The 22,237-nt window shown below is 51.5% G+C and overlaps 2 protein-coding genes across 2 annotated transcripts in view; one reads left to right on the top strand and one right to left on the bottom strand.

Moving 5' to 3' along the window:
* AdamTS-A (ADAM metallopeptidase with thrombospondin type 1 motif A) overlaps positions 1-22,237 on the top strand; it is a 463,942-nt gene that overhangs the window by 1,105 nt on the left and 440,600 nt on the right. The window lies entirely within an intron of this gene.
* Positions 1-22,237, bottom strand: part of LOC144108074 (uncharacterized) — a 39,556-nt gene that overhangs the window by 12,596 nt on the left and 4,723 nt on the right. The gene's annotated exons all lie outside the window — the stretch shown is intronic.

Below are 22,237 nucleotides of genomic sequence, written 5' to 3'. Positions count from 1 at the left end.
GATTAAAACCGTTCCCGGTCCCTTCGGCGTGAGCTTCGGCAGAACTAGCGGCTAGCGTCGGGGCTTCGTTCGTTCACTAACTTTCATTTTTTTTTACCACTGTAGTGGAGCGTCGATGTTGCGTTGTGCAATATCAGGCCGTTGTAATATAAATTTGCGGTTCGATGCGAACTATGTGAAGCAAGGAGGAAAGCAGTTGCGCGATTGTCCCGATGCGTTTTTGAGCGCGGCGATTCATTCGGTCCGTCTGCGTCGTCTGCTGTTCTGCGGTGTGTGCTCTCCGGCGCCGCCGGTGTTGCTTTTGATTCTGGAATATATACAGTCCTGCAGGCGTTTTTCTGTCTTTTTTTTCCTGTTCGTTCTCTAGGCTGCTTTGACCGGCTTCAAATCTTTTCCTGTCTCTTTCGAGCAAATCGCATGTGCTGCTACTATATACTGACCGGCCGAGCCCGCAGCTGTTTGTTGGTCGGATGCACGCCGTAAAGCACATGGCTTCGCAAGGCACAACTGGCACTGACGCTCGTACTGGGCCGATCGCTTCCGCTGAGTGTAAGCTGCTTTCTGTTATCCCGGGTCCTTTTTCTCTTGAAACATCTCCCTATATCGCTTCAGGAAGGTCGTCAAAGTCTTGCTTTCCGGTCGTTCGATTAGTTTCGGTTGCATCAATGAGTACAAATTTTCCCCTGCACTGTGGCTCGGCCTCTCGGAGGGTGAAATGCCGGGAATATGGGTCATTGACCTCGCCTTGTGTAGTCCAAAAAACGCAGTGTACCACGGCGCTCTTTGGCCAAGCTGCCATTGTGCCAATAAAATTCATAGCCATGATTAGTTTCCGCCGCATACATAGTTTTTCCTCTTTCTGTAGAGCGCTAGTGTAGGCTTGAACGGGGAGCTTTGACAAATGTTCCCGAGCTAAGCTGTGTTCTTTCTCTCTTACGCATGACTTAACATTCGAATTGGGTTAGGCATATTTCAGTACATACATCTGTCTCCAAGTAAGTTCAGTCGAATTTTGCAAAAATAACGCGGATTCCGTCGTCTTCATTTCCTTATCCAGTGGAAACGTGTTTGAAAGAGCTTAGATTTTAAGCGTATTGAGGTCCGGTCCGAGAGTCTTTTCTTTCAAGATTAAGCCACCAAAAGCAGGCAGAGTCTCAGAATCGCCGGTTTGCTTAAGTCTGTCCGAAATGGCTTTCACTATCGCCGGTAAAAGAGAAGGAACTGCGCTACGTCCAGTTGTGTCTTAACCGTCTTAGTGCATTCCGTTTCCGCTAAGTGCATTCAAGTTACCATGCAGCACCAAAATCCACATTTATCTCGTTGCTGTGGGAAATTGGACCTCAGATTCAGGAGTGAAATCTTAACCCTTATTTAGGTGGATGGACCAGCGAAAGTACTGCGTGTTTTCCTTGTGTTCCACCATCGCTCTTTAAGTATCGCTCTAGAACTGCCGCTAACTGCACAACGGAAATATATATGCCACCTTAGTGAGCGACACACATTAAATAAGTCTTAATTTGTATAAGAGGATATATTATCGAGTACGGATGTTTAACAGCGATTGATGCGTGCGAGCATGCGATGAGGCTGGCGCAGATTCCGAAAGCGTGAGGATCACGCTGATGTGTGCGACGGGCTGTGTGGCATGTTGCAAGGTGTCAAGTCCTGGGGAAACGCTTTCAGTTGGCGCAAATATTCTAGCCTCTGTAAAATGCTGTTCCGCTTCGGGCTCCATAGACGTTCTTAAAGCTGTCCTGAGCACCAGGCACCTCACTCGAATTGCGGTACGCGCTGGTGCAAAAGCTCGCAGCACCGGATGCAGCGAACAAAAAAATGTTTACAAAAATATAACGCCATCAGGTTCCAGGTGTGAAGTTCGAAATTGACACAGACAGCCTGTAAATTAGAGCTTGCGTGTATGTTGTGGAGCTCTACCAGCGCGCTTCAGGCGAGCCGCGGCTACAGCCGCGAAGCAGATTCGATATATTTATATTGTGTTGGCGGAGTAAGCTTTTCCGACCTGCCGTACAATCGGGGAGATAAATTTATGGGATGCAGGTTTTCGCGAAAAAGAAAAAAAATTCTGCGTTGTCGCGACAGCCAGTTCGGTAAAAAAAAAATGTGAAAGCACCCTGATAATATGAACGGACCTGAAACGCTGCAGCATACTGCGATAAAGAGGCGACGCAGCAGTAACATTTTTACGCGCACCAGGGTCGTGTAAAATTCTCCCAATGGCTCTTCATACCGCATGCACACAATGGGTGGGAGAGAAGCCGTGCCAGTTAGCTGGCGAGTGTTCTGTCTCATCTTTGTGTGTGTGCTGCTGGCTGTTGCTATCTTTGGCTATGTACCAGCTACCTCGGATACAGTTTCTTCTGAGCGTAAAGATACGTGGCACTGCTCACAGGGTCCCGCATCGACCGTTTCCCACCCGGTGACACTGTTCATTCGAGATGGCAGTCTATTTCATCGGTCTGTCCCCGCCACGATGAAGCCATGTGGTGCGGCTCCTTTCACGGCGACCGCTGTGCGAGCGGGCTTTTTTCCGTGGTCCTCCCGCGTTCCTCCGCTGCTCAGAGAAGAGAATGTGGTCCGTGCTCTCGATGATGTGCCACCTTACGTGGGGTGGGCCTATAGAAGCGGGCACATCTGAGAGCAAGGGGTGGGTGAGGGATCGATGCACGGAGATAATGTGATTATTGAAAGAAATTAAAGTTGCCTGGTGCACATAACTGTTCACCTAGCTAGTGGCTGTTCTTTCTTTTTTCCCGGAAGAGAGGTAGGTTGTCGTTTTTTGACTTCTTTTCCTGGATGTGTTTGGGATATCAAGAAGAGAGGATAGGTTATCCTTCTTTGACTTGTCCGGGACGTGCTTGGGAGGTCAACAAGACCGAGAAGGAGATAGCCTGGGGTTCTATGCGAAACCCCGTAAGAATAAAAGGAAAGATTGCAAAGGTGGTGTAATCCGCCACACCCATCAGCTAGGTGAACAGTTATGTGTGCCAGGCAACTTTCTTTTCTTTCAGTAATCTTTTGACTTCTCCTGGATGCGCTTGGGATATCAAGAAGATAGGTTATACTTCTTTGACTTGTCCGGGTTGTGCTTGGGAGTTCATTAAGACCGAGAAGGAGATAGCCTGGGCTTCTATGCGAGACCCCGTAAGAATAAAAAGGAAATATAGCAAAGGTGGTGTAATCCGTCACAACCATCAGCTAGGTGAACAGTTATGTGCCAGGCAACTTTCTTTTCTTTCAGTAATCTTTTTACTTCTCCTGGATATGCTTGGGATATCAATAAGATAGGTTATCCTTCTTTGACTTGTCCGGGATGTGCTTGGGAGGTCAACAAGACCTAGAAGGAGATAGCCTGGGCTTCTATGCGAGACCCCGTCAGAATAAAAGCAAAGGTAGCAAAAGGTGGTGTATTCCGTCACCAATGGCAGGCTCGACCGATGGGAATGCATTGGTCCGCATTTGCACCCAGCGCTTTGTGCACCCCCCCCCCCCCCACCCCCCCCTCTCGGAGTTCTTCCGCGCATCCCACTCTACTGAACGGAGACTGGCCAAGTCAGGGTCGAGCCTCTCTCTGCGTCCGCATCGACGGGGCGCATAGCGGCGCATACCATGGACCGCCGGGGATGCCCCCGCCGCCGATGCTGTGGCAAGGGCGCAGTGCAAAGCGGGCCGCCGCTATGCCGCCACTATCGTTCGCGGTGCGTGGGCGACCTTGAACCCGCCAGCGCGCTATGCAAGTGGGGCCCCGTTACGTCATCGTCGCGGAGGCGGCATTTGGTAAGAAGTCGGGGAAGGGTGTGGGGAGAGAGAGAGAGATACTGAGTGAGATGGGGGAGGTAGTGGAGGTTTTATGTCGGCTCCCCATCTTGCCGCCTCGCGTTATCTCTGCTCAAGATTAGCGGTCGGAGAACGGGGGAACTCCTGGTAGTAAGTATCGCAGGCTATTGAAGGAATGTGTACGGATGTAAAGCGTTGGGGTTAAAAGTCTCCAGGCCATCAGGCACAGGTTTTGAGCCTTGCCGTGGAGTGTTCACGGCTCCCACCACGAAACTCAGAATCCCTGGATGATGATGCGGAGCAGTCGCACCCTAACTTCTGAGAACCTTGGGAGCTTTCGTGCGCGCTTTACAGTCGTAAGTGCTATAAGAGGGAACTATATTTTTGCCCAAAATTGCGAATTTTCTGGTTAATTTTCGATTAAAGCTGACCATGACTTTTTGATATTATAGGCCAAGATGAGAACTAGTTAGAAAACAGAAAAAAAATGTGCCTGTCACACAATTATGGAGCGTTGCAGTGATGCAGATCCTATGGTTTGGGAGCTTATGATCGACCCTGTGTATATTCGACGCCCAGTGGGGAAAATTACCGCGCCTTTTCTTAAAGCCAGTTCTTCGACCGCCTCCCCACCTTCCTTTAGTATTATGAATATCATTATTCTGATGCATGTCCTAGGCCCTACGCCGTTTTTGACTCTGTTAGTTTATTTTGATTGACTTAAGCCGGCCATATCTAGCTATGCTGGGGCAGGCACTCCGTATATATTTTTGCTCTCTTTTGGCTTAGAGGGACACCAAAAGAAGCAAATGAGGACCTGTTCGCCTGCGAAACGACGCCGGCGCGAGCGAAGCCGTCGCACACGCGGCCTGAACTACTACTACTAATAATAATTGGTTTTTGGGGAAAGGAAATGGCGCAGTGTCTGTCTCATATATTGTTGGACACCTGAACCGCGCCGTAAGGGAAGTGATAAAGGAGGGAGTGAAAGAAGAAAGGAAGAAGGAGGTGTCGTAGTGGAGGGCTCCGGAATAATTTCGACCACCTGGGGACCTTTAACGTGCACGGACATCGCACAGCACACGGACGCCTTAGCGTTAAAAACGCAGCCGCCGCGGTCAGGTTCGTTCCCGGGAACTCCGGATCAGTAGTCGAGCGCCCTAACCACTGAGCCACCGCGGCGGGTCAAGGCCTGAACTGCGAGATTGCGATTCTCGCGTTGGACGCGCGAGTATTGCGCAAAGGAACAGAGAAGGCGTCCGCCGCTATCGGCCAGGGGCGAATTTCCATAGCGCGCTCGAGCCCTTGAGGAGGCGAAAGCTTGACTTATCTCCGCGCTGTGAGGGTACTCCAGCTTTGCAAATTGCGACAGTTTTTTTTTTGTATTCATATACCGCGAGTTCTATATCGACCTATTTTTCGTGCACACAGCCGCGGATATCTTTAAGACACGACTGTGCGTATCCCTATGCATGCAGACAATATTAATACTTTTACAGCAGTAAGCTCTGAAAGCGAAGGTTCACCGGCCAACGAATGTCTGTCGTCGTCGCTGTAGCCATAAAGTGTCCACGGTCGCTCACCTATACCAGGGTGCACAATCTGTGTCTCACGTGTTACTCAGAGCTCCTATTGTTTTGCTGATACGTTTGAGGCTACACTCGCTCAAAGGCATCGTGAGAGGCACTTGTTAGTGCAGCGCTCTCGAAATGTTTCTCCAAGGCCAGCGACCTTCTTTGTTGCTTGTGGCTTGCCACCTGGTTTCTTCTGATGTTTGCGTGTGCGTCCGCGCGTTTGCGGTTGAGATAGTGAAGGCTTTAATACCACGAAGCGTGGAGAGGGCGACTGGTGCAACGCGCCTCTTCCAAACTTGGGGAAAGGAGAGGGCAAGGGAAAAAAAAAGCAGAGAGCATAGGTGGGAGGTCATTACGTCGTAATACAGCGAGTTTCAAGTAGTTTTCTGGGGCGCAACTGCAACGATGGCCTAGTAGTTTTAGCATCCTCCTCGCATGCGGGAGGTTCGGGGTTCGATCCCCAGTGCGGCCGGATACCCACCGGTAGTGCAATGGGTGCAAGCTTTCCCCTGGCTTGGTGCTCGGCTTATCTGGGGTGGAATGCTTATGAAATGGGTCTCCGACCCCACCGTGTGTATACGAAATCCAGACAACGCAAAACGTCCTGAGCCTGGCCTCAGGATTCCCACATCAGGACGTTCAGACGTCCCCAGGCTGTCCCTAACTGGTCCTTAAGCAGTACGTCCATCTGGAACCCATTTGTCCACTGGTTACGCGTACTCAGGATGTCTTGAGAATCATGTTTGGGGACGTTTGCAGTACTATTTTAGGATTTATGTCAAAAGCGTTTTTTTCATGGGTGTGCTGTGTTCAAAGCTAATGAAGACAAGCTAACCAGAAGAAGCAAAAACAAAGAGGTACAGCCGGATTCGCCGCGCCCAGTGCCGCAGAGAGCTATACCTCTAACTATAGTTGAATTCTGCTGTCTGGTTGGAAAAGACTAGTAGCCCAAAAATCTGAACAGTCCAACCCCATCAGAAGCATGCGGACGTGAGACCAGGCTTACAAGCAAAAAAAATCTTAAGGTACCTTCTCAAAGAATATAATTTCTGGGTCACAATGGTTTCCTTTATTATACCACCGTTGTACGCACATATCTTTTAATGGACTTGCAGTTAAGTAATGAGAGCCTAGTGCGAGAGATAAAGACGTTTTGATCTCAGTTCAATTCCACAGTATTGTCCTGCGATAAGACGATTGTAAGACATTTGAGGAATTTTCATCCTCGAGTCGTCCAGCAAAGTACAAAACGAAGACATCCTCATGAGGACTTTTAGCCATATGATGCTCTCAAAAGATACTCAGAATGTCCTGTTCGGGATATCCTGAGGACGTCCTTAAAAGGTCAGAACGTCATCGGAACGTTTGATGTCTGGGAAATATCTTGTGCCTAGGAGCTCTTTGGCGAGAGCTGTCCTCGTGCTATGAAAAATCGGCAGTATTCCAGGACAATTCACATGTCGATACACGCACACACAGCTGATCACGCATGACTTTCGAGTGATTTTTAAAAGCGTATACTTAAGGGGAGGATGGTGGTGAGAACACTGCCTTAAGTGCAAGGACAAGGACATCGCGTTTTCAACAGGAGTGCGTCTTAACCGGCTCGCTGTCTGCTCGCATGCTGAACTGCGTTTGCACGGCCGTGGTTGACCGACAGCGCCCGATCGGTGATTAACCTCCGACGCACTCCAAAACGCGGAGGCCGCGGTTCAATGAACGCGACAGCCGGGCGGTCTGCCCCATTGTCCCGCCGGCCCGTATCAATCACCTGTGGCGCCGTGAGCCGCGCCCTCCAGTAGTAGGTCGCTCAATTTGCGACCTTCCAGATACCGAGAGTCGGTGACCCACTGCCCGACGCTTGGGCGCGCTATCTCCCCGCAATGTGCAGGTGCGCGTCGTTATCTGCTCCTGTGTGCGCAAGCGTTGACACATAGTTTTTGAAGTGGCCCACTCGACCTTTATCGCGCGTCCTTTTTATCGGCACTTTGCGGTTGCGCTATGTTTTGTAGTACGATGGGCGCTCGATAAGTGTGGGAAGACTCAGCACCGTTGGTCGCGTCAGGCGTTGAGCGAGTACAGATCTCCGCTGTTACGCTGGGCCTCGTGTATGCATTGCGGAGTGAATGACCCGAGTGCTCTCTAGAGATTGAGCATTGTAACTGTGGCTGTGTCGTTGAATGGAGGATACCCATGGCATATAGTGACTACTTAGTTTGAGAGGCTCCTCCTGGGTTTGCATTTTTTTTTATCGCGGCTTGACGGCGATGAACAGGTGTTTTGGGTGGTAGAACGTCGGTTTGTTTGTCTTTTATTTCTGTTAGTTTTTTTTTAGTGGCGGTTGTTTTGTGGCTTCCAAGGGACTCTTTGTTCTCGCGTCTCTTTGCAGTTTAATGCTCGTTACAAGAATTCTCACTTGGGGAAAAGGGGTTGCGATGCACGGTCTTCGTTGTTCCAATAACTTTTTACTTCCTTCTGTTTTTCTAACAGTTTGTGCGTGCTTATCTGAATTTAGACCGTCTTAAGCCCGTCGTACCTATAGTGGCATGCGCTGACGGGATTTACTTTTTATTTTAATGATTCCCACTACAGTCAGTGCTACATGATTTCATAGTAGTCCGCCCGTTCCAGGTGCATAGGAAGCTATAGGGGCTGCGATGGTAACGTTTTGCGTGTCTAACAGAGGATGAGTACGGCCCACAAGGCAGGAACTAATAAAACAAACGAGGAAGGCAGGGCATGACCCTCTTCTTTTGTTATTTTTTTGTGGCCCCTGGACAAGTCGGCAGCCCCAAGGGTGCCATAATGTGCCGCTAAGTCGCCCAGAAGGACAGCCTGTATAGCATATATTACTAACTTCCGTCAAATCAACGGAAGCCTCAGTCATTCGGCCACCTTCTCTAGAGCTCTCCTCTTTTCCTTTACCAACGCCATTCAGCTGTTCACTGTGCCCCCCCCCCCCCCCCCCCTCCCTTACACACACACACACGTATCCGTGTGATAATATAAAAAACAGCTGGAGAGACTGAACCTGCCCGTTCCCGTCTAACTAGACCTGCATAGTTACAGGCCCACTGTGTACCTGCGTGTCGATTCGCGCGTGACGTGATTTAACGAGATCGGGCGCGAGAACCGCGCGAGCAGCGCATATCCTTCTTCGTTAGCGCGCGTGCCCTTGACCATGTGTCGAAGCAACGCGCCGTCTCTGTCGACCTCGGCGCTGACGGGCTTCCTTGGCGTTGGTGTATACCCTTGGAGGGCATCCGCCGCAGTGGCTCATGTAGCTGCGGTGCTCGACTGCCGAGCATGAGTTCGCTGCTTAGGCCCATCCTGGTTGCATTTCGATGGAAGCGAAAGGCATATGGGCTGTGAACTCGGGTTTCAGTAGAAGACGGTCGCAGCTCGACTTAACTGGAACATAGATCAGTTGCAAAAACTCGACACGTTTTCGTGTGCGTCTTTTCTAGTGCAGATTCACGCGTGTCCTCAGTTTGTGACAATATTTGTGCCTATTCTTTAGCAAGTGTATTCACGAGGACCCACGTCCTGGTTGTGAATTCAGGGTGTACTGGTGGGTTAAACGGGAGTAAAGGAGGGCGCTGTGGCAGCTGTTGGACCTTGAATGGGTGCGACGTGTCGCGCTAGGCGAAGACACATAACGCAGAGCGGCCTACATCTCACATATAGGCCAGAGACATGAGGAGAAAGGAGGTGCAGCAGGAGGAACTGCTGGGATTGTTGGAGTCTAGGACAAGGTCTGTGGTGTGCGTGTTTAGTGTCTGGATAACGATGCACAACTGACTGACTTGACAATGGGAAATCCAAGATCTCGAGACACAGGCAGACGGGAAGAGCACTTCTACGTCTCCGATTTCCCGCCCTCCCCCGTGGCGACGGAGTTGGACGACGATATTTAGCTGTGTCCCACGATCCGCGCTCACCAGAGCACCCATTCTGGTAGCGAGACCGAGTTGCCAACGTGACGGCAGGTGACACGCTTCTCACGAGCGCAACTCTATGCCCTAGGTGTCTCTTATGGCGCCACGTACCTCCTGCGCCGTCATGTGGCTTTTACGGCAGAATGTGCCCTTCACGGCCCCTAGTGTCCCTTAGTGTCGCTTGGTCACCGTTGACTTGGGCAGCGGTAAAACGGCGGAGCTTTAGGCTGCGACGTTCTACGACGCTTTATACACAGGGTAAAGCTCCTCTCACAGCTATCACTCTAAACGACTCCTTTGTTCCATGAAAGACCGAAAGACCCAGTAGATCCCCCGGAGGTGATGCGACCAAAATGCATGAAGGGGACCTCAACGATCAGATGAGCCGAAAGGCCTGCTTTATCACTCCAAACCTCTCCCGCTCCGACAGGAAAGCATTGCATATGTCGCAAGACACTTGTTGCAGAATGCGAGGTGCCATTGCGTACACCCGGCGTGGCTTGCACCGTCGTTACACCCTTGGATAGCAGTATCTGTCGATGCAGCGTCGTCTTATCGTCCTCCCCTTTCATCCTTGGTCTGGGAACGGCGCGCAGTGTCTGGCATCGACATCCGCGTCCCTGCCCTAATCTCGCTTAGCGGCGGAGCGGATTCTTTTACACCGTGGCTTAATACGCTGTAGCCGGTGAGGCACCGCCCCTGATTTGCGGTAAAGCAGGGATGGTCGAAACAACAGGAAGGTACACGACCCCAGAGGACGACAGTAAGAGCGGATTCAGGAGAAGAGGGGGGCAGTCACAATGGGTGGCGCGCTTGTGAAGGCGTGGCGATGTAACAGTATCAGTAACGCCGCAGCCGCCCCGCTGATTTTTGTCGTCATCGTCGGGGCTCTCCCAAGCACTGACGCGCGCACGCTCGGCGGACAGGTGATCCCAGGGCGGCGGCCGCTGACCCACATCGGCGCGCGCGCCACTGCTCGCGTAACTGCACGTGCAGCAGCCGGCACCACTCCCTCCCCTTCTCTCTCATTTCCCCACACCCTTTCCTCTTCACCCTTTTGTCGCCGCTGGGTCATTTTTCACGCCCTCCGCAGCCGTTGGCACCCGCGAGTAGTTCGTACAGTGTTCGTATGTGTTTCTCGCTGCGCGGTGCGGCGTTCCTCTACAGTGCGTGCCCTGCCTGCCCTGATCGCGCTACGTTTTGTTGGAGCGGCCGCGGGTTTCGCCCGCGCCCTTTCCTCGATAAGCTACTCCGATACACACACACGCAAGCACGCGTGGGGCGGAAGCAGCGGCGGCTCCTTTGAGAACCCTTCTCTGCTTCCAGTCCCTTTCCTGATGCGGAGACCCGAGGCCCCGTCTGGCCGTAACTGTGCGCCTCTGGAAACGATTGCGTTGCTCAGAGGTAGAGCTGACTGTGCGCGTGATGCTTGGTGGTACAGCGTTTACCTGCTGCTTGCTGCTCCACCCATCCTATCCGCGGGAGTCTGCCGCAGGCCGCAGAGGTCGATCGCACCTTGAACTCTTGTGGGCGATAGCGCCTGATGGAGGGCAGGGCAGAATGCACGGGTCACAGAGAAGCAAACTGTGCGAGCGCTGCTTTGCGTCCTGGTGTTCTGCGCTTTTTTTTAAATGGGTGAAATCTGTTATACGGGATACATTTTGACTTTCCAGTGTCCTCTCTCCGTTCGTTTTTGGGCACCCGTCCGTTCGCACAGGTACACCTGTGCAAAGGTCAGTCACTCCTTCTCTGCACCTGTGCGGAATCCGAGCGTCGTGCAACTTCACAACTTGCCTCATACAGACAGCGCTGCAATACACCAGAGCTTCAGTTGGAGCCGGCCTCGCCAGAACAGGTCAAAACTATATAGGCCGGGTAACAGTGGGGCCTCCACCTATTTACAGCCATAGGCGATAGCCTCGAAGAATGCACGGACTCTTTTGGAGCTCCATTTAGAGGAACACCGAGTGAAGATACCTGTACTGCATTAAGGAATGCCCTACTGCATTTCAAGCAGCGGGATGGTACAGTTTTGGACGAGTAATATTGAATTTCGCGTCGCGGGCTTTTGCTGGACCCGTCTTTCACTGCCTTAAGATGAATGCTGCCACTCTTTCTTCGTGCAGGAGAAGGTAGAAAGCACGAGCATGGAATGCAAGTACTTTTATCTTTTGAATAGTAGTTTACCGATATCCCACGATAGGAAAGTAAATAATAGTTTGCCAGCACTTACATATATGTGATGCAGCATACCTGGAAGCTAACGAAGAGGCTCGAATTTAATAAGGGGGGAGAACGAGTGCAGTGTGGGTTGGGGAAAGAATTTCCTAGTTTAAATCAAGGAAATAAAGAAATGGATTTACGCAGTGCAGTGCACGTAACACGATGAAGATATTGCCGAACACCCGGTATATACGGTCGCTGATTGTATTGGAAGCGTAGCAGGGGACGGGAGGGGGTCTGGTAGAGAAGGAAATTAATTTATCGGCCGTGGAGAGGAATTTGTCCTGCAGTGGCCGAAACCAGGTATGGTATATTACTAAGTCAAACCCCGTTATAACGAAGTAACGGATATAACGAAGGAATGACGATTCCCCTTGGAACCAAAGTCAACGCGAGCTATAACGAAGCTACGGCTATAACGGAGTAATCGCCGGGCCCCTTCTTTACAACGAGGTTCAACTTACGACCAACTGGCGCGATTCATGTCCCTGTCCATCGAACAGTCGATGAAGGAACAAAGCAAAGGAAGGAGCAAAGCAGAGGAAGGAAGCAAAGACTGCACGGCCGGCGTACGTGCTGCAAGACGTTTCTGACTTCGGGTCTCGCGGCAGCGGCTGCGGCGACCGCCCGGGGCGGCGACCTACGTGGTCTTCCTCCCTGCGGTCTCCGCAGCCGGTTGGGTTGCGCGACGGCCACGGGGCCCTGCCGACGACGATAGCGGATGCCGGTCCCGTACGATATACACACGGGCGGACGTCACGGTCACCGCGTTATCTGTTTGGACTGGGGATCCTCCTGCAGCTCACGGCTGTCGGGAGGGAAGGGGGGGGGGAGAGGATTTGCTCCTGGCGCTACTGCTGATGGTGCTGGCCTATGCAGCAGCAGCAGCAGCAGCCTGCGCTGCTTTCGAGGTGGATGAGGGAGACTTGTTCAAACAAGCTCCTTGTATTGATAGTGGCGAGGAGGCCGGCGACGGCTTCGACTGCGTGCCGCCCCGACTGTCCTCTTTCTTTCCTGCTCATCTGTATCTATCTGTCGCTCTCTTTTCGTTCGCTCCTGCGGTACGCTCGTCGGAAAGGCTTTTAACGGCGTCGTTGTTCGCACTTGTGTCAAGATTGTGGCCCTAGAAGTAGGGTGCCTCGATAGGAGGCGCGCGCGGCGCCCCCTTTGAGGAACGGCGAGCACCTCTTTATGCTGCTGTATTCGTTTTTTTTCTTCTTGTACTTTCTGTTGGTTCTCCTTCTACCTCATGATACTGACGGAGATCGGAGATCTCTTTAAATGCCCCCGTGTGTGTGTGACCGATAGAGAGGCGGCGACGCTTTTTGAACGGAGGAGTTACAAGGGACCAACAGCTCGTCTCCGAACTGTGTTTAGCTTCAAAGGCTTTAAACAACGGGAAAGGAATCTGTAGGGCGACGCAGGTCTATTGAGGGCGCGGAAGAGCAAGACATTGAAGGAAACGGTGGAAGGAAGGGTACGATGAAAGTTCTTGCTCTGACAGCGAACTTACTCGGCTTCCCAGCCCTGGTCGCCGAAATTTTTTTGATGCCCCTCTAGCCTAAGGTTTCGTCGCGAAGTCTGTGCGAGAAGCATATTTTTCGAGGGAGTTCTCAAAGTGACTTTATAGGGAGTCCCTTTTGTGGGGTATTCATTTTGTGGAGAGTTTCTGGAGAGTTCTTTTGGTGGAGGGTTCGTTTGGTGGAGAGTTCGTTTGGCGGAGAGTTCGTTTGGCGGAGAGTTCGTTTGGCGGAGAGTTCGTTTGGCGGAAAGTTCGTTTTGTGGAGAATTCTTCTTATAGGCAGTCCTTTGTGGAGATGTTTTTTTAAAGGCATTTTTCTCCTGTTTTTTTTTCCTCCTTAGGGTAATTCGTTTTTAAATCTGGTACCGGACTAAGATATATGGAGCTCGAATACTAACTGATGGGTGCCTGTCGTGTTGCCCACACCTGTACGAGGAACAACGAAGGCGGATGCCTTCTTTCGCCATTTCTGTGTATCTTTTTGCGTGCGCGTCAATAGATTCCTTAAGTTTCTCCCTGCTTGCCTGGCGCGTAAGCCGCTTCGCGACCTTCTTCCTCCTCGGCCTCACTCCGGCCGTTGACAGGCGCCCATTAGCGCGTGACGCGCACGCCTTCTTTCCCTTGCGCGCCTCCTCTTCCTGTGTTCTTTCCCCCCCTCTCTCTCTCTTCTCTCTTCCCGAGCTCAGCTTTCAATCTTGGCACCCCCCACCCCCCCCACACCGCGCGTCTTCATTTACCCCGGGCCAAAAACCGCTCCGTCAGGCCTCTCCGCACCAGCCCCTGCACCAAGGCATGCCGGGGAGGTGTACAACGCTTACCCGAGACTTCCTTGGTAGCGCCTATGGACGACAGTTGTTTCAGCGGATTCTGCCTACTTTTAACAATGATTTACACCTTCAAGCACTTCTAGGCCCCAGAGCACGATTACACTTTTTTTTAAATAGTGTCGCACCGTTCACACTGTCGAAACATTGCACATGTTATACACGCTTTCTGTAGGTCCTAGACCTCTCACCTGTTTTTTGTTGCAAATTTTAAACAGCTTTACGCTCAGATAAATCATCTTGGAAATCTGTGTTGACCGTCAGCCTTTTACTTGGCAGTTTTTCGGCTCTGGCTGCCCTTGCGCCGTAAAAATAAATCATAATAAAAAACTTTGGCGCGTCAATTAAGCCTGCGGCGCTCGTATCGCTGCGTAAACACATATGAAGACGCCTTATCAGTGCGCAGCTGAAATACAAAAACACCCTTGGACGAACATTTCGATGGCCTCTGAAATCTCGCACTATAAACACGAAATGAGTAAAAATGGGGTGAACTCTTCTCTAGCGACCTCTCTTCAAGGGGCAGGATACACTGCCCAAGCTCGGAGCTGGGTTTCCTTCGCTAAAAACACGGAATTCTTAGGGTTGGCCACTGAAACAAACTCCCTCTTCAAAACACGCAAAGTTATAGCAGTTACGGAAATTTTAAGCGAGGTTCCAATCTCCGCTATTTATGGAACTCCGGCGCCGCGTTTAAAAGCCTCCTCTCATTGCTAACTGCTTCAAGTTACTATGTTTTGCAGTGGGAATATACCTCCATTGCCAAGAGTAAGCATTCCTTATATTTAGTTACAAAAGTCTACTCCGGAACATGGGCAGCGTACCATGTCCTTAAAAGGGAGTAAGTCGCCGCGGTGGCTCAGTGGTTATGGCGCTCGGCTGCTGACCCGAAAGATGCGGGTTCGATCCTGGCCGCGGTGGTCGAACTTCGATGGAGGCTAAATTCTAGAGGCCCGTGTGCTGTGCGATTTCAGTGCACGTCAACGAACCCCAGGTGGTCGAAATTTCCGGAGCCCTTCACTATGGCGTCTCTCATAGCCAGAGTCGCTTTGGGACGTTGAACACCCATAAACCAAACCTAAAAGGGAGTGTGCTAGTGGCTTAACCCCATTTGTACTCTCATGTAGGTTTTTCCGTGTTTAGAGTGTATGCGATAGAAACGTCAAAGCGCGCGAAGTGTTGCGAACAATGTTTACCAACCCGTGGGCTGTATTCGCGTGTATAGCCGGCACACCGGTGGCTTTCTCAGCTGCAGTCCGTATCCCACTGACCCCGTGCACATTTCGCTTATCCTGGCGGGACGCCAGGTTGCGAGGCTTCAAAGGGCCTCAGCAGTGACGCCTCAAAAGTGGAGCGATGATAGTGCGACAAGCGATACAATGTTTCTCGAGGGGTGATCGATGGCCGCGTTTGCCGTCGCGTGCGTCAGTCTGCTGATTGAGCACTCCTGTTAGAGACTTGTTAAAGATACTCGTTTTTTACGACGTCAGTCCAATCCAATTGATCACCCCTGAATTTTTACGCCGGCCTCCTGGGAGAGAAAGAAGGTGGAGCGGAGAAGGGAAGGCACTGAGGTCAACCAGAAGAACACGCTTGTTTCGCCTTAAGCGGGAAAGGGAAGAAGGGATGTAAGTGGTAACCCGCAGCGGTGGCTCAGTGATTAGGGCGCCCGGCTACTGATCCGGAGTTCCCGGGTTCGAACCCGACCGCGGCGGCTGCGTTCTTATGGAGGAGAAACGTTAAGGCGCCCGTGTGCTGTGCGATGTCAGTGCACGTTAAAGATCCCCAGGGGGTCGAAATTATTCCGGAGCCCTCCACTACGGCACCTCTCTCTTCCTTTCTTCTTTCACCCCCTCCTTTATCCCTTCCCTTACGGCGTGGTTCAGGTGTCCAACGATATATGAGACAGATACTGCGCCATTTCTTTTCCCTGAAAAACCAATTATTATTATTATTATAAGGCGCCCGTGTGCTGTGCGATGTCAGTGCACGTTAAATATCCCCAGGCGGTCGAAATTATTCCGGAGCCATCCACTACGGCACCTCTTTCTTCCTTTCTTCTTTCACTTCCCCTTTATCCCTTCCCTTACGGTGCGGTTCAGGTGTCCAACGATATATGTGACAGATACTGCGCCATTTCCTTTCCCCCAAAACCAATTATTATTATTATTATTATTATTATTATTATTATTATTATTATTATTATTATTATTATTATTATTATTATTATTATGTAAACGGTAGATGATCGAAGATAGCTGATAGATGATGTAAGAGAGCTGATCGAGTGAAAAATATATGTCAAGTAACGAAGTCATACACTCCAAACGGAAATGCGCCTAAATGGGAGTGCATTCTTTAGGTTGGGGCAACCTAAAAAGATTGAAAAATAATAAACCCCCGCCTGCACCGCTGACGTACAACGGGCTTAATCCAATCCGAAGATAAATGCTGCCCTCTAGCGCAGTCTATAGGAACAGCTTGCTCCATTTTTATCCCTGTCTGCTTAGAGTGTAACATATCGCGCCCGCACGGCGCCTTGACGGAACGGATCAGTGCCTGGCAGGCCTTCGGAGTCGATGACCGCCGCTTCGGCCACCGTCCGAGAAACATCGTCTTGGAATAAGGATTAAATTCTCTCTCAGTCGCTTCAGAGCGCATAACCGAGAAAACGAGATCAAAAGGGCGAAATTCAAAGTTCCTTCCAGTGGCTTATTGTATGCAGTGTGGAGCAGGTCGCCCGGTCTCCCGGTCTCCCGTGTAGTGCATTCAAGCGTTTTCCGTGCCGATCTCTGTGTGTGTGTGTGCGTGAGTGTGTTGCAGTTTTTGCAGGAAGCTAACCCCGCGCCATTCGCTGCCGGGCACGCCTAGATAGTTTCCGGGAGGCGGGCCACACCACACCAGTCTCGCTTACAGCATTTACACGCGACGCATGCGGGGTCCCGGTCGCCCAGTTCCGTGCAGCACTGTTCCTGTGGTAGCGGGCGATGTGGTATTCTTGTAGTACACTCTGACGGCCGCATAATAACGACTATTAGAGTTCTGCACAGTCGGGACGCTCAAAATTTGAAAAAAAAAGCTCTGACAAGATGGTTAGGATACTCGGTAAAGCCTTATTGCACACGGGCGCCTTAGCGTTTTTCCTCCATAAAAACGCGGCGGCTACGTTTTTATGGAGGAAAAACGCTAAGGCGCCCGTGTGCTGTGCGATGTCAGTGCACGTTAAAGATCCGCAGGTGGTCGAAATTATTCCGGAGCCCTCCACTACGGCACCTATTCTTCCTTTCTTCTTTCACTCCCTCCTTTATCCATTCCCTTACGGCGCGGTTCAGGTGTCCAAAGATATATGAGACAGATACTGCGCCATTTCCTTTCCCCCCCAAAAAAACCAATTATAAAACCAATTATACAGCGTAGTGATTTTATGGGTGATTTCGGCGACTGATTGATTATGTACCGTTTTTCTAACTGAAGTACCTCAGTCAGCTGGAAAAAGAATTAAGAGAAGTGATTGAAGCAAATGGCAACCTGTCACAGGCGTCGGTGAAGTCACGTAGATGACGTCGTGAACCTTACAAGCAATCAGAAGCATTGTACGAGTCACGTGGTCGGTATGTGGTGACGTGATAATCGACACCGCCAACGCCGCTTAAACAGCAAACAGCCCATCAACAGCTGCGCTGTAAAAAAAATAGCTCCCTATATTTTACCCTTCCTAAAATTTAAGAAAGGGTTAGCGATAGCTGTAGTTGGATGAAGTTAGGTGGACGGGCTTGGTGGTGCGCTCCCTTTCTCGGCGTTTGCTTGGGAAGCTGGCCCGCGAGGGTATACCGGTCTAACTTATTTGCAGGGTATGGCAAATAGGGTCAGATCTTTTTTTTTTTTTTGGAGGGGGGGGGGGGGGGGCTCTTCTTCATGCTGAAACTAAGAAGTAAACGTCCACTCTGCGTCCACAGGGTTTCGTCTTTGGCGCTGGCTGGCTTGTTCCGCTGAGTTCGGTGCGTCGTTGATTATGTTACTGCTGGCCGTAGTGACAATCGCGCCGTAAAGCGCGTACGCTGCTAAAGGACGCATTTTGCAGCGGTACCTGAAACCTTCTCTAGGGCCAAGGGCGACGTATTATGTGACGACCCGAAACTCCCGCGTTAACCGTTCTATAGACACTGAGAATGTCGTCCACGAGGCCCCTGTCTAGTCACGTGACCTGTGCGGGGCCTTACATGGGTTGGTATTAGCGAGGGCGTGCTCCTCCCTTCTAGAAGTTATCCCCTGTCACTTGCTTACTCCGGAAGGGGCGAAAAAGTCTACATGCCATGGGGTATACCCGCTATCAAGAGTTTATGGAACGCGAGGTTAGTGACAAAAAAAAAAACAACAAAAAAAAAACATGCCGTCCCCATTTTTGCATGAACCAGGAACAGATAGATATATGCAACCTAATTCTGATTATGCCAATTGCACTGTTGCACCTTGACTCAATGTCACGCAGTGCGCTCCCTATAGTTGCGAAGAAGCCAAATTTCTTGACATGCAAAGTTTCGTATTCTAAATCTTTGAGGGTAGGCGCGCGCAGCACCTCCTTTTCGCAACGACCTGCATGGTCCTGAAATTTGTAGCGCCTGCCGTACACTGAGTACGCATATATGGGAGTAAACGAGGAGTAAACTGTCCCCTAGCGCACACCCCCCTAGAATGTAGGCTACGCGCTGTGATGCGTTGTTTCTTAGTTATCTCCCAGGTAAAACCGCGACACCGGCGGTGACCGCGGGCCCCGCGGTGACCGCAGGCTCCCCGCGTCCGCCCAGAGGAGTGGCCGCCTCCCAGTTCGGCGCGCTTTGGCGGCGCGGCGCCGAGCCCCCGTCCCGAGGAGAGCCCCTCTCCCTTCTCAGTGCGGCACCGCCGCCACCGGGTTTATATTTAGGCCTACAGTAAAGGATGGCCGCGTGCATGCCCCGTCTCCGGCCGAGACTCTCACTCGGGGGGCACCGCGTTTGGGGCTGTTTGTTTGAGCAAGCTACGGCTGCCTTCTACCACGCCCTCCCTCTGGCGGCAGCGGCACGCGCGCGTTTGCCTTCTGCCCGCCTGACTCGGAAGACGGGCGCCCGAGCCCTGGTCGCGGATTTCGAGAGGATGGACAGGGCTGAGAAGCTGCACGCCTTCTTCCTGCAGCTTTTGCCACTTGTCTATGTGGGCTAGCTGTTTCTGATGAGCGTCCTCTACAACTTCCTGTCCTGAACTGTATTCACTGACAACTTGTGCCGAAATAATGTTTCCAGAAGTTCTCTCAATCTTGTCAACGGTCGCCCCGGGCCCCTGTTCCCGTCTACGTACATCTCCAACACCCTTCCCACATATTCTTGGTCCCTTCTCGTCGCATGGCCAAACAAAAGGAGCCCTCACTCCGGTAGCTTGGCTCCCATGTTTGCGACCTTAGCCGGCCACCTCACGTAGTCATTTCGTACTAGATTCTTCTCGTCCACACTGCAGGACAAACCACACTCTGACCAAGAAATCTACTTGAACGGAACCACGGGAATTAGCCCCTTGGGGACTGACATCGTCCCCACAGCCTTTAGTCCCAAAGAGAGCAACCATTGCTCCTCTTGGCGTAAAGTGTAAAAGGGACATCGGTGACAGTTGAGGACATCAGACACGGATCAGCCGTTTGTCGCGAGAACTAAACGGTATAATTAGTCAAGATTTGCCCATTTGTAGCTCATACTCTACAGACGGAGAGAGGCATAGAGTTCGTGATTATATCGGCTAGGTAAGGATTAAGGAGTGGAATGGGCGTCCTTAAGGGATGCTGATTGCGCAACCACTTTCGCACTGGCCCGTATACTGCTTCTTACTTGACACCTGAGGCTTGTCTTCGCCTCAACAACTCCCCCCCCCCCCCCCCTGACTCCTTAGTTTGCACAAGGTGGTGAAGCGGATCGGAATAAAATGCCAATGCGGTCACGGTGCGTAGAGCCCGCAATAATTAAGCGGAACTAAGACATTACAAAAAATTCCTGCGCGCGTCCTGTAGTACGTGTAAGGGTGCGCAGCTACTACTAGTTTTTGAAAATAGAATCGAATACAAATCGAATGGTTTTTCAATCGCGAATGAGCTCTTTACTAGCACGTTGAGATGTATTGATACCGTTATTGAGGCGTTATGAAGTAAACATTTCTTAGCGCTTCCATTCACAAAGTTACCGTACGCATACCAATCCGTTTCCGGGAAATTGTCCTTTTATTGATTGAAATGCAATAAATAGCTATCAGTAATGGGGTACTGCGCATTCGCTCTATAGCAGGAAAGAAGCGCATGTGACTAAGCCCGTCCTTGAAGTAGAGACTAGCACTTCTTGAATCGTTCCCCGAGTTGACGGGCGCCGAATTGGCGCGAGCGCTCCTGCTTTGGCTAGGGTCGACTTCACTGCGTAGCACGTGTAGTGAGGAGAAAGCGCCCAAGTGGAGCAGATGCGACCTCGCAGAGCAGCGGTGCTTGCGGTTTGTCATTCGAGGAAACACTCGCGCTTGGTCAAAATGGAACCGGTATTGAGAGCCGAATTCGATGTTCAGAAGTTGTGATGGCGTTGTTCTCAGCGCCCGCAGTGGTCAGTGGTTTTGGCGTTCGGCTGCTGAGCCCGAGGACGCGGGTTCGAATCCCGGCCGTGGCGCCCGCATCTCGGTAGAGGCAAAATGAAAAAAAGCCCCCGGTGTTCCTATGCGATGACGGTGCGCGTTGAGGAATACCAGTTGGTACAAATTAATCTGGAGCCGTCCGTCACGGCGTCCCTCCTTCACAGCCGAGTCCAGCCTTCGGCACTCGAAGATTCGTTACTTCACTTATTATCATGTTTTTACTTCTCGTGGGCGCCTGTATGCTGTGCTGCGCTAAGCATGCTTTGGTTTGAGCCGTACGCGCAACCGTCGAAAAAAAATCAGGCTACAGGGCTTTGCTTTTGAGAAGTGTAATGGGGTTCTTCTAGCACCCCACGTAGTCCAGGGCTCCGCAAGAACCAAAGATAAGAGTTCAAATCACTTTCGAGGTATTTGGAACGCTGCATGGCAGTGCGAAATGAACCACAAGGCATGGTACTGAAGCGAACTCTGTGGGCTGTGCAACTTTTGACGTAGATTTAGCATTAAATGCAGAATTTTTAAGTCCCGAAGCTGCACATGAGCTCTTGAGGGAAACCGTAGTGGAGGGCTGCGGACTAATTTCTCCCATCTGCAGTTTTTAACGTGCACTGACGTCGTGTAGTCTTTCTATTTCGTGCACTTCAGTCTTTTAGCGCAGTCTAGTCTTCCAGTAAAGTCTGCCAGTGCAGTGCAGTCTTCCAGTGTGGTGCAGTCTTCCAGTGCAGTGGAGTCTTCCAGTGCAGTGGAGTCTTCCAGTGCAGTGGAGTCTTCCAGCGCAGTGCACGCTTTCAGTTATGTGCAGTCCACTCACCAGTGCAGTCGTTTGCATTTCAACTCTGAGGTTCGATCCCGCAATCTTGAGCTCACGAGCCGAACACCATAACCACTTAGCCACTGCGGCGAATCTTTAAAAACGCTTACAATAGAAATCCACCACTCGTGCCGCGGGTGCCGTTAAGGCCGCAGCCATTGACATCTTTTAACCTGGTGACGGGAGTTGACAGCGCCCGGAGACAGCTGCTTCGCGGGCGGTAGCCAACACGAGGATGTAACATCCGAGCCCCGTTGGCGACGTGTCGTCGTGAGGAAGCGTTCCGCACTGACGCGCACGCAGAGACCCGCGTGTGTTCGCAAATGCTCACGGACACTCCGCGCGTAAACACCCACTTAGGCGCAGAAAAAGCTCTCACACACGAACACGACACTCGCGTACAGACACGTACCCGTGCACATACAGACAGAGGGACAAGTACACATAGACGGGCACACGCTCACGTACTTTAGGGTGGACGAAGAAAAATAAATACACGCAGTCACCCTCCCGCACCGCCTAGGAGGTATACATACAAACACACCGGTGCAGAGACACGCACGCATAAACTCGTCGGGCGAGATGCGCACATACGTACACCCGGGTACACGTGTACACTACACACGTACACGAACATGCACATACACACGCTCGTCTGGCATGATACGTTGTCGCCATCTTGATGCTTGTCCTTCGAAGTCGCCTGCCGGGGGAGCTCGGCCGTTGGTGATGTCGCTTGTCACCGTCCCCGTGTAATTCCGCACTCGCCGCCAGCTCCACCTGTTGGCGCTCCTCTCGACATGCCGTGCCATGTTCGGTAAACGCGCCGGGGGCCGGCTCGTAAACACCTCAGTCGCGATGTTCGATCTGCGCCGATTGACTGGCGGGTTGGCAGGCTGACCGGGACAGCCTTCTCC

This window comes from Amblyomma americanum, chromosome 10, assembly GCF_052857255.1.
Source record: "Amblyomma americanum isolate KBUSLIRL-KWMA chromosome 10, ASM5285725v1, whole genome shotgun sequence".
In the NCBI taxonomy this organism is placed as follows: Eukaryota; Metazoa; Arthropoda; class Arachnida; order Ixodida; family Ixodidae; genus Amblyomma; species Amblyomma americanum.
Note: the sequence above shows the minus strand (reverse complement) of the source record. Positions and strands in the feature narration are given on the sequence as shown.